The sequence below is a fragment of the Schistocerca americana genome, chromosome 8 (genome assembly GCF_021461395.2).
Source record: "Schistocerca americana isolate TAMUIC-IGC-003095 chromosome 8, iqSchAmer2.1, whole genome shotgun sequence".
In the NCBI taxonomy this organism is placed as follows: Eukaryota; Metazoa; Arthropoda; class Insecta; order Orthoptera; family Acrididae; genus Schistocerca; species Schistocerca americana.
The window spans coordinates 300486454-300503744 of NC_060126.1; positions in this window are offsets into that span (position 1 = coordinate 300486454).

Consider the following 17291-nt stretch of genomic DNA (forward strand, 5'->3'; position numbering starts at 1 on the left):
TATATTAAATGTTATTTTAACCAATGCTGCAGTGCAGCTAGAAACTAGATATTAAAGAAAATGAGCAAATATGTACAAAGGACGGCATGAAACATCATTCATTAGCCATATGGCATTTCATAATGCAGTAAAGATTCTCTCAATTCTCGAGAAAGACGCTTGTCATAATCAGGTGTGCAGATGTAAGTATCTTTCCAAGTAATGTGCGTGTCGTATTTGCGGTGCTTTCTACAAAGGAATGTCAATAGCGAGGCTAATGGCCTCCCTTTTTATTCTTTTCTACCTGTGCCTCTGAAAAGGCACACACTAATGGCTTTTTCTCCAGGCATCTGTCGCGCAGCTGGGTGCCCACGACACATTACGTGAAGATGGTCACATAACTTTCTTACCGAAATATTTACGACAGCAGTTTCCGTTACAGTGACAGTCTCATATAAAAATATTTCAGAGGTCATGAATTTGCGTTACAAATCTGTAGAAACAAAATCCTGTTGATATAACAGTGCCCAAAAAATTTTCGTCGGCATTGTAATACATTCACGCATTTACATATATTTCATAACTCTTAAAGTACGATTCCTGGTTTCCAACATCCTTTTTCACAAGTCAGAGTCTTTAACCACTACTCCTTATTCCTTACCGTATTACACATATATATATTCGTCTACACTTCTTCAATATTTCATTATAATAAATATGTAGCATAATCAAATTCCTCATATAGCATCAGCTTATTGATCATAAACATACCTCAACAGCAAAATACACATGGTCGTCGTAATAATGTCATAACACCCCAGCCAAATCTCAAAATCGTCGTAGCTTCCTCCAATAACATCAAAACCTAAAGAAAATTCTCTGCTCATTTCAATAGTGTCATCTACCTCAAATGTACTTTAAAAATCATGCTCCCCTACTAAATACATCATTCAAAGCTCTCATAGTATCACAATGGTACCGAAAAAAAAATGAGCAGTTCACACAGTGCAGACAAAATACAATTTCATAAGTGTGAAATTATCCACCTGTGTAATTACGTAAACATCTGTCACTGATGTAGTAAAAAAAAAAGTTTCTTTCTCTGTTAAATGATCAGATAGCTGTGTATTTTGTGTTGGAGAAATATGGTACCGATGTGTAAAGTTGTATAAGCAAATACCATATTAGCTAGGGCTCCGTGTGCTTGCCAGACACATGGTACACAAAGTAGGTGTGTACCCCCTGAGGATAATTATAATTATACCCTCAGGTGTTACAGATTACAGCAATGGAATGAAATATATCACGGAAAACTTAATTTGCAATTCAGAAATCTTGAAAAATAAATGGTTTAAGTACAAAATTAATCACTCAAATGCGTGTCCTGTAGCGCTAAATGTGCTTCTTGCTGTAAGATAATTCTGTGGAAGTGTCGTAGTTACCGTCCTCTGTAAGCAAAGTTCTACTGAAGTCAATGTACTTACCTCATCATAAACGAAAGTGAAATGCATTGCGTATAGATATCGTAGCTATTATGCTTGTTGGTGTGATGAAGAAAGTACTGTACAGTAACGTATTGCCACGAAAAAGGCTGTCTCATTGCTGCTATACCACAAAAGTTACTACTAAAAATTGTATTCCTCTCCAGAAGAATTCAGAAAAACTGTGCAGATATAAAACAGATAAACCGCACAAGCAACCATGTAAATTGTGTCACACATTAGTAGCGTCGTGATATAATCGTGTAGCTGTCAAAGAAACCAAATACTAAGTCATCTCTAATCTCACAGAAAGTACTTCAAATAAAGAATGTCGTTTCAAGTAAATCAAAATGTTGCATTAAATTCTCATTAGCAGTATCAGTATGTGTCCTAAGTATGTAAGCCTCATAGTCGTTATGTAATTGTGCAACTAACAAGCAAGAATGTACAAATACAACACTGTGTCGTCTGTTCACTATAACAATGCATTCGTAATTACTTGTCTAAGTTCCCTAGGTTCTTGAACGGATAGTTAACTTTAGAACATTGTTGCATGTTAACAGTTTCTTAAGTCTAACAAAGCATACTAGAAATGTGAAGTGAAAAATTTTATGGCAAAGACTAAGTTAAAAAGCACATTATCTTTCAATAAACGGTTTTACATGTGAAATGTGGTGTAAACCTTTACTCTTCTGCCTGCGGTGCGAGTCATTGTCTGTCTTTTTGTTGGCGTGCGCCGTTATTGGGATAAGGAGACCGAACTTCTACAAATTCACCTTGCCGAGAAGGCCCTGCCCTGTTAGAAGCTCGCCAGTTCTGATGCAATTCAGGTCTGTCGTTAAGATTATATCGTCTGTCGTCATGTCGGTAGATTCCATAGTTTCTTTCTTGTCGGTCACGTGGTGGAGAATTTCTCCCTGAATCGTGGAGAGGTGATCTTTCCCTGTAATTATTACTACTCTGCCAACGGTTGTCATACGGGTGGTGTCTGTTTTGGTCACGACTTTTGTTGTGAGAATAGCCTTGTCGCGTCCAGTTATTATTTCTTTCATCGTGGAATTGCGACGGATGTGACCTGTAATTGTTGTGTTCCTGTTTCCACGTTCCGCGACTGTCAGTGTCAATTACCAGTTCTTGTAACAGTCCCTGAAAAGCTTCAATGTCTTCTTTGCAACGTCCTGCTAAACTAATATGTCGTAAATGTTGAGGCAGTTTGATTAAGCAATTGCGGATGAGTTCTGAGGGGCTGTATGGGTTTGACAGGTACTGATTCTTGTGCAACATGTCTTCAAAATATTTCACAAGACTGGAAAATTCAGATTGTTCGAAATGTTTCATCATTATGATGCTATGTTTTACTCGGTCTTATGTAGCTTGAGACCAATATGCTGAGAGGAAGGCATGATAAAAATCTCCTTCACTGTGACAATCGTGAATGACCGATCGCACTCTTACAGCTGGTTCATTCTCCAAGTAGCCACACATAAATTCTAACCTGTGCTCCAATGACCAGTTGGGAGGAAAACAATGAGTGAATTGATGGAGCCACGCTTGTGGATGAATGTCGTTGGCAGAATTCTTAAACGTTTTGAATTTACGTGTAGTAATGAACAGCTTATAGTCAAAATCATCGTGTCGGCGAGTAGCATATTGGTCATTGTTACGTCGTGTCGGCGGTTCCATCTCAAAATTCGGTGCACCTTGCCAATTTCTTTCATAATTTCCGAAATGCCCTGTGTTATTATTTTGTGGCTTTTCCGTATTTCTAAGTTCCTCTTCCCGTGTTGGAGCGCGAGTGTTCTCTGAAATATGAAATTTTTGTATTACTTGTGCCAACTGATCTTGTACTTCCCGGATTTCTCTTTTGTATTGCGTATTAATTTGATTCTGATTTTGTTTGAATTTCTTAATTTGTTCATACTCTTCTGTGTCAGTGATAGCTACAGGTCTTGTGTCATTCAGATCATTATCTACCTTTGCAGATAAGCTAGTGAACTGATCCGAAAGTTCGGCTACTTTCTCCGATAGTGTACTTATTTCCTCAGTGTGTTTTTCTGAACCAAGTTTCAGAGTGTCCATTTGTGTTGCAATCGTATCTACTGTGTCCTTTAAGTTTTCTTGAGTTTTTGCAAGTTGCGTAACCGAATCGGTAGATGCAACTGAGTCAATTTTAGCTTGCAAGGTGTCGTGATTTTCATGAACAACGGTTTGCAGTTCTTTTATGGCTGCTTCGTGATTCTGTAATGCATTTTCATGACGCGAAAAAATAGGTTGGAAATGCTCTCAAATTTGTGTTTTTACGTCATTACAGACTTTTTGACATTTCGATTCGATGTTATGTAACTCAGTAGTTAAATCTTCACGTGTTTGTTCAAGCGTGGTGTCTAACTTTTGAAGATTTTGTTCCATTGCGTCTAACTTTTTAAGATTTTGTTCCACTGTGTCTAACTTTTTAAGATTTTGTTCCACTGTGTCTAACTTTTGAAGATTTTGTTCCATTGTCTCTAACTGTTGCTATGTTTGTCTATGGTGTTGTTCCATTGCGTCTAACTTTTGGAGCCTTTGTCCCATTTGTCTCAGATTTTGTTCCATTTGTTGCATTAATTGCAATAATAATGTATTAGTATCTGGAATCTGTTTCTCTGTGCTTTTTGGCAGTGCATTTTCACCGGCAACATTCACATTTTGACAAGCAGAAAATGTGTCTTGACTCATTTGAGAAAACGGTGAGGACCCAAAACCTATGTCTACAGTATTTGCAATATTGTGTTCTGTCATTTCGGATTCCTGAGGCGAGCTGTTGCCGACCGATCGGTCGATAATGCTTCCTCGTTCGCTACCTGTTTCACTGTCTACACCATTATTTGCCGCCCGCTCCATTTCCCTATGCACAATTACCAAATTACTACTTCGAATGTCTTTTAATTCACTACACAGTGGTGCTGATAAGCTACGCTCGTCGTCACTATTATTTCTCAGTTTACTCTGAAACCTAGTGTTACGTTTTTCACACGCCATTATTGTCACAATATTTCACACGATAACACAGAAGAGCACAATTTGAAGAGCAAAAATAAGGGAACACGTTAACATAGCACTGAAAATAATATGTAGTTAATTGCAAGCGCAGCTGCGAAATACTTGGTGCAAATCTACATGCATGCCACAACTGTTTTACTGTACAACAATGAAAGACTGCAACTACAAAGGAGATTCTCTCTACAATTACGCGCTAGCAATAAACAATAGCTACACTAATTACACAAACTACAAGAAAAAAATCAGAAGATTCGAGTGCGGTATCCTCGGCTAAGGGTCGACATATGAAACGTCCCCTTTAAACAATTACACAAGACTGAGCCTAACCTGACACACAATATTTTTAGCGCAACACAATCTGACTTTCAAAAATCCCTTCAAAAGAATGGCCCTGACTAACATTAACCTATACCTTTCACAAATCACTTACCTCACCAAAAATCTTCGTTACTCGAACTACTGCAAAACAGCGAGCGCCACTACTGCCAGCTAAATAAAAGATTCAAACTACGGAAGGCACTAACTACTGATAGGCATAGTTAGGAAATGAAAGATTTTAGTAGAGAACAAACAATGTATTTACCTTAATAGTGTTGAAAAATCATAATATACATAACAGATCATGACATCCAGTCTTACAAATTTCCAAACTCCGCCATCTCTCTCCCCACATCCACCACTGCTGGCGGGTCACCTCCAACTGCGCAAATCTACGAGCTGTTAACAGCCCAGCTGCCCAACACTACAATGGCAGACAACAATGCAAACCAGCCACAGATTGCACATAGCACAGCCAGTGATTCTCACACACACTGCTACGAGGCGTTACCAATAAGAAAACATAAACAGCCTACTTACAAGAGTCATTAAACTCATTATCTCTTGCAACTGTGAAAGTAAAACTCACAGTTCCTGCATTTATCTTGATCACTTCCTTAATTTCATTTGCGAGTAAAGAACAATGAGAATCTACACACTAGCCTGAGAACCATTGTAACGTAATCACTTAAGAGCAAAGTGATTGTGTGACACAAATCAAAACAATTATCTCTTCATAGGCATTCAACAGTCATAAATTTATTTCACGCTGTAGCAATCTTCTTCACATCCATTCTGGAAGACAGTATAACTTGAATTTGCAGTAAATACATTTTTCAGTAACATCAATCGTAGAAAATTGTTTGTCAAACAGTTAACATAATCTCAAGAAACAATCTGTTAGCTGTGGATGGAATGGAATGTCTTTTGACCGTATCGTAAATCTCGACATTTTCCATTGTATATGGCATTGGACAACACATTATTAGTGCCTAAGCATTTCTTTTAGTTAATAATGCCTTTGGAAAATAACAATTACCTACTATCTAAAATATTTGAAAGTATGGGTTAATACTGATATATCCATTACTCTTTTGCGTGGTACTGTTGTATGTATTCTTAATGAGGTTAATTGTCGGTCATTATAACATAAGATAGGTGCTTTCATTTGAAAATCGACAATGAAATTAAGAATCTTCTGAAACAAAGAAAAACATCAGTTGTGTAAAGTTCATCAGTTTAATGAATTTTATCGCTCTATGAATAAAAACTGGACACTCATATAAGTTACAGCATATCTAGACTTTTGACAAACGTTTTTGCGTAAGCTACGTACAGTATCTGGTGGAAAGTGCAACCAGTCTCGAGGAACTCGTTTCTGCGGTGTTCAGATCTGATATCACTTCAGCAGTTTATATTGAGGCTCTAGGATTTTGAAGCAAAATAAAAGGGCGAACTCTTTGTGGATAAGAGATTACAACAATGGGAACATAAATAAAAGAGAAAGGGTGAGTTGTTGAAAACGATACCTTCACTAGTATAATCCCTGTACGTCAGTGCTACCTTTTACAATAATTTTGTTTCTTGCAAATGGAAGTTAATTAAGTATAATTTATATCTCACGTATGTGTACCATTGCAAACAATTTATATGTGTAGTTTTTTTGATACATTCATAGTAAGGATGTTAGTAGAGCCCAGGATCAAAATTAACCACGAATGTTATCTGAACAAAGTCAGAAACACTGCTTTTCTCAGACAACGAAGTAAAAAAAGTCACTGACAAACTTATCACAGTGTCGCCGCGAACTTGAAAAAGACTCTCCGCAAACCTGAAATAATCCAAAATTAATACATAGAATGACGGCCTTAGAAATGAATAACCTTACTTTTAAGGCAACAAACAATAAAACCAGCAAGATATCAAAAGAAACTCTGTATGTGACGTTATAAAGAATTACCTAATGGAAGACTACCTAATGGAAGATGAGTAGACGTTACCGTTAAAAAAGTGGTTGTATTTACATTTCCGAAGATCATAATATGTGAAGAAGTCTGTGGCAGGACGTTTCCCATCATTTGTAGAAAGAGCGATCTGTGACGGTAATGATCTTAAGGGTGGTGTACTAGTTGTGTTGATTCTTGAGTAGAGGTGGAGGTTGTTTTAATTTCATTGTAGCTTAATTATTTGCTACAGTAGCAGCAGCCACAACATAGAAACCCACACAAAAATAATTCTCGTAAGCATCGTTTACATGTACTTAATCGAACTATGTGAAAATATATTTGTTAACTGAGGATGACAAAATTCTCCATCGATTCTGTGCCCATTGGTTCGACTGCCAATTATCTGCAGTGAAAAATTTACATCCCTAACCGTTTTCTGCATGCAGTACTTTCCAGTGATAATTTCGGGCGATATCCTGAGAGCAAACCAACATAGTGTGTGCCATCTCTCTTTACATTTTTTAGAGCATCGAGCACGGAGCATTCCATTAGCGCTATTGGAATCGTACCTCGCACCCTCTGAAAAATAACCTGAATTTTCATTTTCATGAAAGCAGAGCTACAGGACGTCGCACGATGGATCAACTATCCTAAATGAACTCGTTATTATCTACGGCACATTAATAGTAACTATTCAGAATTCATGAAGCCCGTGATATTTAAAATAAATTACACGAATTTCTACACGGTTCAGAAGATATAATTACTGTGTTTCTTACACACGAGGTTATAGTTAGTTAGGTTAAAAGACTGTGTAAGCATAATTCAGTGACTTTCCAGTTGTTTCGCAATTGACTATGATATATAGAGCAATACAGTGCTAGCAGACTTACCTGTATGCAATATGTCCTCAGTTCTAAACAACATATTTTCTATTCCATGGCACAGGATACTGTGCAATATACATGTGTAATAAGTTGAAACAATGTCCCAAACCATATAGTTGATATGTCATTGGCCAGGAGATCATGTGATTAGTCTAGCTGCCTGTATTTCTGTTGCTCCCCAGGAGCCACATGTGAAAAGTTTTAAGGTGAAACTTAGGGACAAGAGCAACTCTGCCAATGACTGTAAACCTCATGACGAATGGAGAGATCGATGGAAAGCAATAACAGATACCTCTGTAGTTCCATCTCAGCTAAATGGAATCTGAAAGCAGCTGATCAAAGACTTGAAAATAATAAATACCGACAGCCCTAATTTTATGCATTATTTGTTTGACTACCAGTTTCGATGGCTCATCGGCTTGAAGATGGTGTCAAATAAATTATTCATAAAATTACAGCTATTGGTATTTATTTTCTTCAATTCAGTAACCGACGTGTGCCTGCATAACATCTTTACTAGACTTCCAAGTGGATCCCACCTACTACGCAAGACTGACCTGAACAAGACTGACCTGAACAAAATCAGAAAGGGCCCCAGCCAGTGCAGAGATTCTCTTCATAAGAGCAAAAAGCTACCTAATCCAGATTATGACTGCACAGCTCCACAGCGGACTATTCATCAAAATGCCGATAACTGCAATATTCGAGCTTATGATGGTGATGAAGAGGTCTTTCTGCTATCAACTCCAGATGTTTGTATTGTGTTGAATGGCATGATATATATTAGCGAAGCTCAATCGTTACTACATATTTCATCAGGAAATTATATAAAATCGTTGATATGTTTGTATCAACGATACGTTAAATAAATATATTCCTCATATGTAAACAAGAGCCTCATCTACTCGAAGAATTACAGGCTTAAAGTTCTATCTTATATTTCTTTTTAAAACGCGAAATATCTGTATTGCACCTAAGTGATTGAAGTCCTAACTTTTGGCGCGCTTAAGCTTAACGTTTTAAGGTAATTCTAGGTGCATTACGTTTCTTTATTAATAGCACATACACATATTAGTGTTGTATGTAATCTTAGTGTCCCCTGGGTTCTCTATACAATAGATATTATGGTTATTTTTCGAAAACAAGTTTGTAAACAACCATGAATGCAAAGCGTTTGCGCTACTGGAAGAAAGTTGTTCTGAGGTTTTGTGCAGCTGTTGTGACAGACTGTTTCGTCAGAGGGGGGGATGTAGTGGTATGGGGATTGGGGTGTTGAATGAGCCTCTTCCACAGAATTGCAAAGTATGTTAAAGGGACAGGAGAAGAGGTGAACAGGAAGGGGAGATTAGAGCACTTAAGGCTAACCTAAAAAGTGCTACGGAAAATCTGATAAGGTTAAGGGGTAAGAAAAGTGAAGACAAGTGGGAAGTGGCAGCAGTGGCCACAGTAAGAGAACAGTATCCAATAGTTTCATCACTTGTACAAAAAGTAGATTTGCCTTGCTACATCAGTTAAGTAAGGCAGAGGCTCAGGTAGTCGTAGGTGTAGTGAATATCTAACAGCCTTTCATTAGGAAACCAAATCTTTCAATCAAATTAGAAAGTAGAGGGAACAGTTTTGTTGCTAGTAGGTAGGAAGAAGCGTGGGCTAGATTTTGCAGAAAAAATTACGTGACAGGTACCAACTGACAAATTTTTTTCAAGCCTAGTCTATGTTTTAGGCAAGTTGTAGAGGATGTAGGATTCTTGCGTGAAGCCGATGGAAAGCACAATCATGTCATGGTTGTGGGTTGAGCTACAATGGGTAATGATATGGATCCGGGTTTAAACAGTGAGAGTGACCTGGTAAAAGTAACTTCTGCAGTGAACCATACAAACTTTGGGTTGGTATCTGCTTTCATGCAGTGTGATTGGTCTCAGTTGAATAGCTATGTAAGGAGGGTCAGTATGGAGTTCAGTTGGCTGCTTCAGGTGGCTAATGTGTCAGACATGGCTTTGGTTCCTGTTGATGCTGTTGGTAGGTGGGATTTCACTAAGCACTGCCTGTATCTCAGTAGGAAAGAGGAAGGTAAATTGGCTGGGTTGATAGGAAAAACCTGTTTATAGGTCCCCACTAGAAAATTAAGAAAAAAAACTTGGATTCCATGTTGTGCTATGTGTCAGACAGAGGGAAGGACATTATTGTTTGTGGGGATGTCAGTGTAGATCTTCAGAAAGGGTCTGATAACGACAATGATCTCGACATATCACCTGGTGCCTTCAGTTTGATATCAGTTATTGATTTTCCTACTCAGGTAGTACAGGAGAGTGCAAACTGACAGGAAATATTTTCATAGATCACGACAAATTCAGTCAAATAATTATTTCCCTGTTAAGAGTGTACAATGCAAAACAGTATTCCAAAATAGTGCATTTCGTTAATAACTGAAATACTGTAAATTTTAGGGAAAGCTTGCAGTAATTAGACAGGGGTGATGTGTACTGAGAATCTGATGTGATTTAAAATACAAATTATTTCATGAAACGTTTGTGAAGATTTCAGAAAACATTTTCCATGAGAAAAGAGTAAAATATAATTGCAAGAAGCCATGCAAACAGCCATGGCTTCGTAGAGGGAAAATATATCTTTTAACTGGAAAAGAGAATGGTATCTTATAGCAAGAAACAGTAATGATCCAGAAATAGTGAAATATTATACAAACTACTGTATTGTATTACGGAAAGCTATTAAAAAGTCCAGAAGTGTGTGTATTATGTCTGAGATTAGTAACTCAGATAATAAAATGAAAACAATTTGTAACATTGTTCGAATTGGAACAGATCAACTAAAAGAACAGGGAGACACTATTACCATCAGACTTAAAGAAGACCTTATTAACAAAGAGCTTGAGGTTGAAAATAATTCAATAATCTTTTCTTTATTTTGAAGAGAAAATAGGGTCCAGATATTCGTTAGAAAAGGCAAAACTATACATTGAAGAGGCATTACCAATGCAGTTTGATAAAATTGAAATTTCACCTTCTTCTTTTTATGAAGTTAAGAAAATAATAAACCTACTCAAAAGTGAAAGCTCCGTTGGATGTAACAACATCTGCAATAAATTACTAAAAGATAGTTCCCAAGTAGAGGGAGACCAAGAGATCAATACACTAAGCAGATTCAGAAGGATGTAGGTTGCAGTAGGTACTGGGAGATGAAGAAGCTTGCACAGGATAGAGTAGCATGGAGAGCTGCATCAAACCAGTCTCAGGACTGAAGACCACAACAACAACAACAACAGTTCCCAACTGATAAATAGCATTCTAAACTGCATATGTAACAGCTCACTGTAACAGAACTATTTTCCTGATAGACTGAAATATGTTATTGTTAAATATTTGCATAAAGAAAAGGCATAGGCTTGATACCAACAGCTACAATCTCACGTCAGACAGCTTTGTCCAAAATTCTTTAAAATGTAATATTTAAGAGTACCTTGAGATATCTGTAAAAATAACGAAAACTAGCAAAATGCCTATTTGGTTTTCTGAGAGTCTCTTCATCAGAAAATAGCCTATACACTTTCATTGATCAAATACGAAGCGCTCTGAATAACCAAACATTACCAAATCGGCTTTTCAGTGATCTCTCAAAAGCTTTCGACTGTGTACATCATGTGGGAAGGTTACGTATTATAGTATGTGAGGGACACTGCACAAATAGTTTAATTTATAATCAACCAGAAGAGTTCAGAATGAACAGTTCACATAATGCACAATAATAACCTAATTCCTAAAACTGAAAAGATATCAAGAATGAGGTCCCAAAAGGTTCAATCCTGGGTCCTCTTATTGTTCTTAAAATATATTAACGTCTTGCCACATTGTATTCACGAAGATCTGAGGCTACTTCTTTTTCCAGATGATACAAGTATAGTAACCACACCCAAAAAACAAGAGTTAGCTGTGTAGATTGTATATAAAATTTCAGAAAATTATAAGTGGCCTCTGCAAATAGACTCTCACCAAATTTTGATAAAAAGCTGTGAATACAGTTCTGTACAGTAAATGGCACAGCACCATTAATAAATGTGTGTGAGTTTGAACAGAAGTCAGTCGCTAAGGCAGGTATTCAAAATATATGGGTGTGTTCATTGATGAGAGTCTGAACAGGAAGAAACACATTGAACATATGATGAAATGTTGGAGTTCAGCTACTTATGCTATTGGTATCATTGTGAATTTTGGTGATATCCAAATAAATTAGCTTACTATGCCTATTTTCATTCACTGCTTTCGTATGGCATCATATTTTCGGGTAACTCATCATTAAGGGAAAAATCTCCCCGTGGACTATGGATCTTGCCATTGATGGCGAGGCATGCATGTCTCAGCGAACCAGATAGCCGTACCGCAGGTGCAACCACAATGAAGGAGTATCTATTGAGTGGCCAGACAAATGTGTGGTTCCTGAAGAGGGGCAACAGTCTTTTCAGTAGTTGCAGGGCCAACAGTCTGGATGATTCACTGATATAGCCTTGTAATACTAACCAAAACGGCCTTGCTGTGCTGGTACTGTGAACGGCTGAAAGGAAGGGGAAACTACAGCCATGGTTCCAGACTGAAGCGCCTAGAACTGCTCTGCCACAACGGCCGGCTAGAGACTTAGAAACCAGGTTTTTTAATTGTAAGATATTTCCAGGGGCAGATATGGGATCTGACCAGAATCTATTGGTTATGAACTGTAGATTAAAACTGAAGCAACTGCAGACAGGTGGGTTCAAATGGTTCAAATGGCTCTGAGCACTATGGAACTCAACTGCAGTGGTCATAAGTCCCTTACAACGTAGAACTACTTAAATCTAACTAACCTAAGGACATCACACAAATCCATGCCCGAGGCAGGATTCGAACCTGCGACCGTAGCGGTCGTGCGGTTCCAGACTGTAGCGCCTTTAACCGCTCGACCATTCTGGCCAGCGCAGACAGGTGGGAATTTGAGGAGATGGGACATGGATACACTGACAGAACCAGAGGTTACAGAGAGTTTTAGGGAGGGCATAAGGGAACGATTGACAGGAATGGGGAAAGAAATACAGTAGAAGAAGAGTGGGTAGCTTTGAGGGATGAAGCAGTGAAGGCAGCAGAAAATCAAGTAGGTAAAACAATTAGGAATAGTAAAAATCCTTGGGAACAGAAGAAATATTGAATTTCATTGATGAAAGGAGAAAATGCAGTAAATGAAGCAGGCAAAAAGGAATACAAACGTCTCAAAATGAGATCGACAGGAAGTGCAAAATGGCTAAGCTGGGATGGCTGGAGGACAAATTTAAGGAGGTAGAGGCTTATCTCACTAGGGGTAAGTTATATACTGCCTACAGGAAAATTAAAGAGACCTTTGCAGAAAAGAGAACCTCTTGTATGAATATCAAGAGCTCATATGGAAACCCAGTTCTAAATAAAGAAGGGAAAGCAGAAAGGTGGAAGGAGTATATAGAGGGTCTATACAAGAGTAATGTACTTGAGCACAATATTATGGATATGGAAAAGGATGTAAATGAAGGTGAAATGGGAGATATGATACTGCGTGAAGAGTCTGACAGAGTACTGTAAGACAGAAGTCAAAACAAGGACCCGGTAGTAGACAACGTTAAATTAGAACTACTGACAGCCTTGGGAGAATCAGTCCTGCCAAATCTCTACCATCTGGTGAGCAAGGTGTATGAGACAGGGGAAATACCCTCGGACTTCGAGAAGACTATAATAATTCCAATCCCCAAGAAAGCAGGTGTTGACAGATGTGAAAATTACCGAACTATCAGTTTCAAAAGTCATGGCTGCAAAATGCTAACGCGAATTCTTTACAGACGAATGGAAAAACTAATAGAAGCCGACTTCGAGGAAGATCAGTTTGGATTCCGCAGAAATTTTGGAACACGTGAAGCAATACTTACCCTACGATTATCTTACAAGATAGATTAATGAAAAGCAATCATACGTCTCTAGCATTTGTAGTTTTAGAGAAAGCTTTTTACAATGTTGACTGGAATACTCTCTTTCAACTTCTGAAGTTCGCAGGGGTAAAATTCTGGGAGCGAAAAGTAATTTACAATTTGCACAGAAATCAGATGGCAGTTATAGGAGTGGAGGGACATGAAAGGGAAGCAGTGGTTGGGAAGGGAGTGAGACAGGATTTTAGCCTCTCCCCAATGTTATTCAATCTGCATATTGACCAAGCAGTAAAGGAGAGAAAAGAAAAATTCGGAGTAGGTATTAAAATCCATGGAGAAGAAATAAAAATTTTGAGGTTCGCCGATGACATTGTAAATCTGTCGCAGACAGCAAAGGACCTGGGAGAGCAGTTGAACGGAATGGGCAGTGTCTTGAAAGGAGGCTATAAGATGAACATCAACAAAACTAAAACGAGGATAGTGGAAAGTAGTCTAATTAAGTCAGGTGATGCTGAGGGGATTGCATTAGGAAATGATACACTTAAAGCAGTAGTGGAATTTTGCTATTTGGGGTGCAAAATAAATGATAATTGTTGAAGTAGAGACGATGTAAAATCTAGACTGGCAATGGCAAGAAAAGCGCTTCTGAAGAAGAGAAATTTGTTAACATCGAGTATAGATTTAAGTGCCTCAGGAATTCGTTTCTGAAAGTATTTGTATTAAGTGTAGCCATGTATGGAAGTGAAACATGGACGATAAATAGTTTGGACAAGAAGTGAATAGAAGCTTTTGAAATGTGGTTCTACAGAAGAATGCTGAAGATTAGATGGGTATATCATACAACTAAGGAGGAGGTACTGAAAAGAATCGGAGAGAAGAGAAATTTGTGGCACAATTTGAATAGAAGAAGGGATCTGTTGGTAGAACATGTTCTGAGGCATTAAGGGATCACCAATTTAGTATTGGAGGGCAGCGTGAAGGGTAAGAATCATGGAGGGAGACCAAGAGATGAATACACTAAGCAGATTCAGAAGGATGTAGGTAGCAGTAGGTACTGGGAAATGAAAAAACTTGCACAGGATAGAGTAGCATGGAGAGCTGCATCAAACCAGTTCCTAGACTGAAGACCACAACAACAATAAGGGAAAAATTATTCATTGCCCAAAACTGTGTAATCAAAATAGTAGATGGATCCCAAAAAATATAATCTTACAAATATTTGCTTAAGCAACCAGTGATAATCACAGTAGCTTCCCCGTGTATATATCCACTCATGAAATTTGTTAATGATAATCCATCCCAAATGAAGAGCAATAGCAATATGAAAAGCTATAAGACTAACAGAAAAGCTGATCTTCCTTTCTATGAGTTAGATCTGACTTTAGCACAGAAATGGGTAAATTACACTGACATAACAGATTTTGGTCACTTACCAAATAGCATCAAAAGCCTGACAGATTACCAACCAATGTGGTTTGAATTCAAAGAAACAGTGCCGACAGAAATGGAAAGATTTACACCAAATAAATTAACGAACGATCGAGCCGATCTAACTTGGTACACAAAACGTGTCAGACCACTGTTGTAGAAACAATGGGAAAAGTATACTAAATTGAAACGAATGCAAAATCTCCTGTATTGGAGTTCTTTTACAGAAGCTCGAAATTTAACGCGGACATCAATGCGAGATGATTATATAGTTTCCAGAACGGTACTTTATTTCAAAACCTCGCAGAAATCCGAAGAGATTCTGGTCGTATGTAAGGTATGCTACTGGCAAGACACATTCAATGTCTTCTGTGAGCGATAGCAGTGGAAATACTATAGACAACAGTTTTGCCAAAGCAGTGTTACCAAACACAGCCCTTCGAAATCCCTTCACCAAAGAAAAGAAAGTAAATATTACAGAATTCGAATCATTCGAATCAAGAACAGCTGCCAACATGAGTAACTTAGAAGTAGATACCCCAGAGTAGTGAAGCAAGTTAAATCACGCAAGAAAAGGAAATATTCTGGTCTGTACACTATACTAACTAGTTCCATTTCAGATTACACTGAAGCAACAGCTCCATACTTAATAATGATACACAACATGAACAGATCACATCAACATCGAGAAGGGTAGTAGGAGTATTCCATTAAATTACAGGCCCATACCATTCATGTCGATGTGGAATAAGGAATATTATTGTAAATACGGTTCGTTGAAACCTTTGCCAGGCACCAAATGTGATTTGTATCCATATAAAGCTAGATGTAGTATATCTAGAAATGAGTTAAAAGTATTTCTGAATAACAACTACTTCTACTCAATAGATTAATTTTTAGATATATATCAGTAAACTTTCAGCTGAAGAAATACTTGAACTGTAGCATGTAGAGGAAGCTTTTGTTAAACTGACACGTTGCACACCTTTATGAAGTGTCATATCCATGATCTGAGGATCAAGTATTAATCTAATCTAAATAATAAATAAATATATGTTTCAAGCTTCAGTTGGTCACTTAAACACGATTGTAGACTTTGTGTTAGCAATATATATCTCAATGATTTAGATGTTATCTTGAAACATCCACAATAACATTATCCACTGAAAGAAATCCATCCGGTCAAATCCTCTTGGTAAACAACTGGATTAACTTTTCCCCTACTGTGTTATGTGTGCAGCTCATAGTGATTGCTTAGAATGTACGAGTATTAGTGGATATCATTGTCAAAATTAGATTATGACCCCTTCATAATAGGGAGTGTACAATTTAAGTGATGGCAAAACATTATGCTGCTAAAAATGGCAGTTGATCTACAATATATATGATGACCTATGGCGCTAAGTTTATTTTATCTTTAGAAAGTCTCTAAAGTTCTTACAATAAACTGGTGGTCATTCAACGCACGAGGTAAGAGCTAAGGTTTTAATTTTATTGTAATTATTACTGGCTGTTGACCTGTAGGCCAACAGCCATCTTCGGATATATTTAGAATTTAGCCGAGTAACGAATACTACTGGTGATAAGCTGTGAAATGGAAACTACCAGCAACAGATTGACTGCATTAAGTTTCAGTGTTGGCAACGATACTGTGAGAAACGAGTGCACAAGAGTGGTCTAGTTTTATTTCACACGAGGGTAATGGCTGTGAACCTATACGGACGAGATGACACTGCACTACACAACGTAAGATTGGAACTGTCGTTACTATCCACTAAAATCACTTAGCATACAATGACTGTGACCTAAGAATCTGACGCATGCATGTCCAGAAGGACATTGCATCGTACTGCAGTATCGTATATATCCGCCGAGACCGATCATGCGGCTTTCAGTTAAGATGTCTCCCCTGTACGGGAATATGCATAATCAATGAAAGAGTGCAGGCTGTAGACGTGTGGTTGGCAACTTGAGGGGAATCTGGGTCTGACTGTGACTCGTGATCATATAGCCTAATTGTTGAGTCAAGAGCTTTACTTCTCGGACTCGTACCAACTGTATGAATTTTAGATTTAATTTATCTCCTTATTAAAACAGCAAGAAGTGTGATTTACAATATGCTTTGTTGTTTACTTGGGGTGCACTCAGCATCGTGGTGCCAACTGAGGAGCTACTCGACCGAATAGTAGCGGCTCCGGTCAAAGAAAACTATCGTAACGACCGGGAGAGCGGTGTGCTGACCACACGCCCCTCCTATCCGCATCCTCAACTGAGGATTACACGG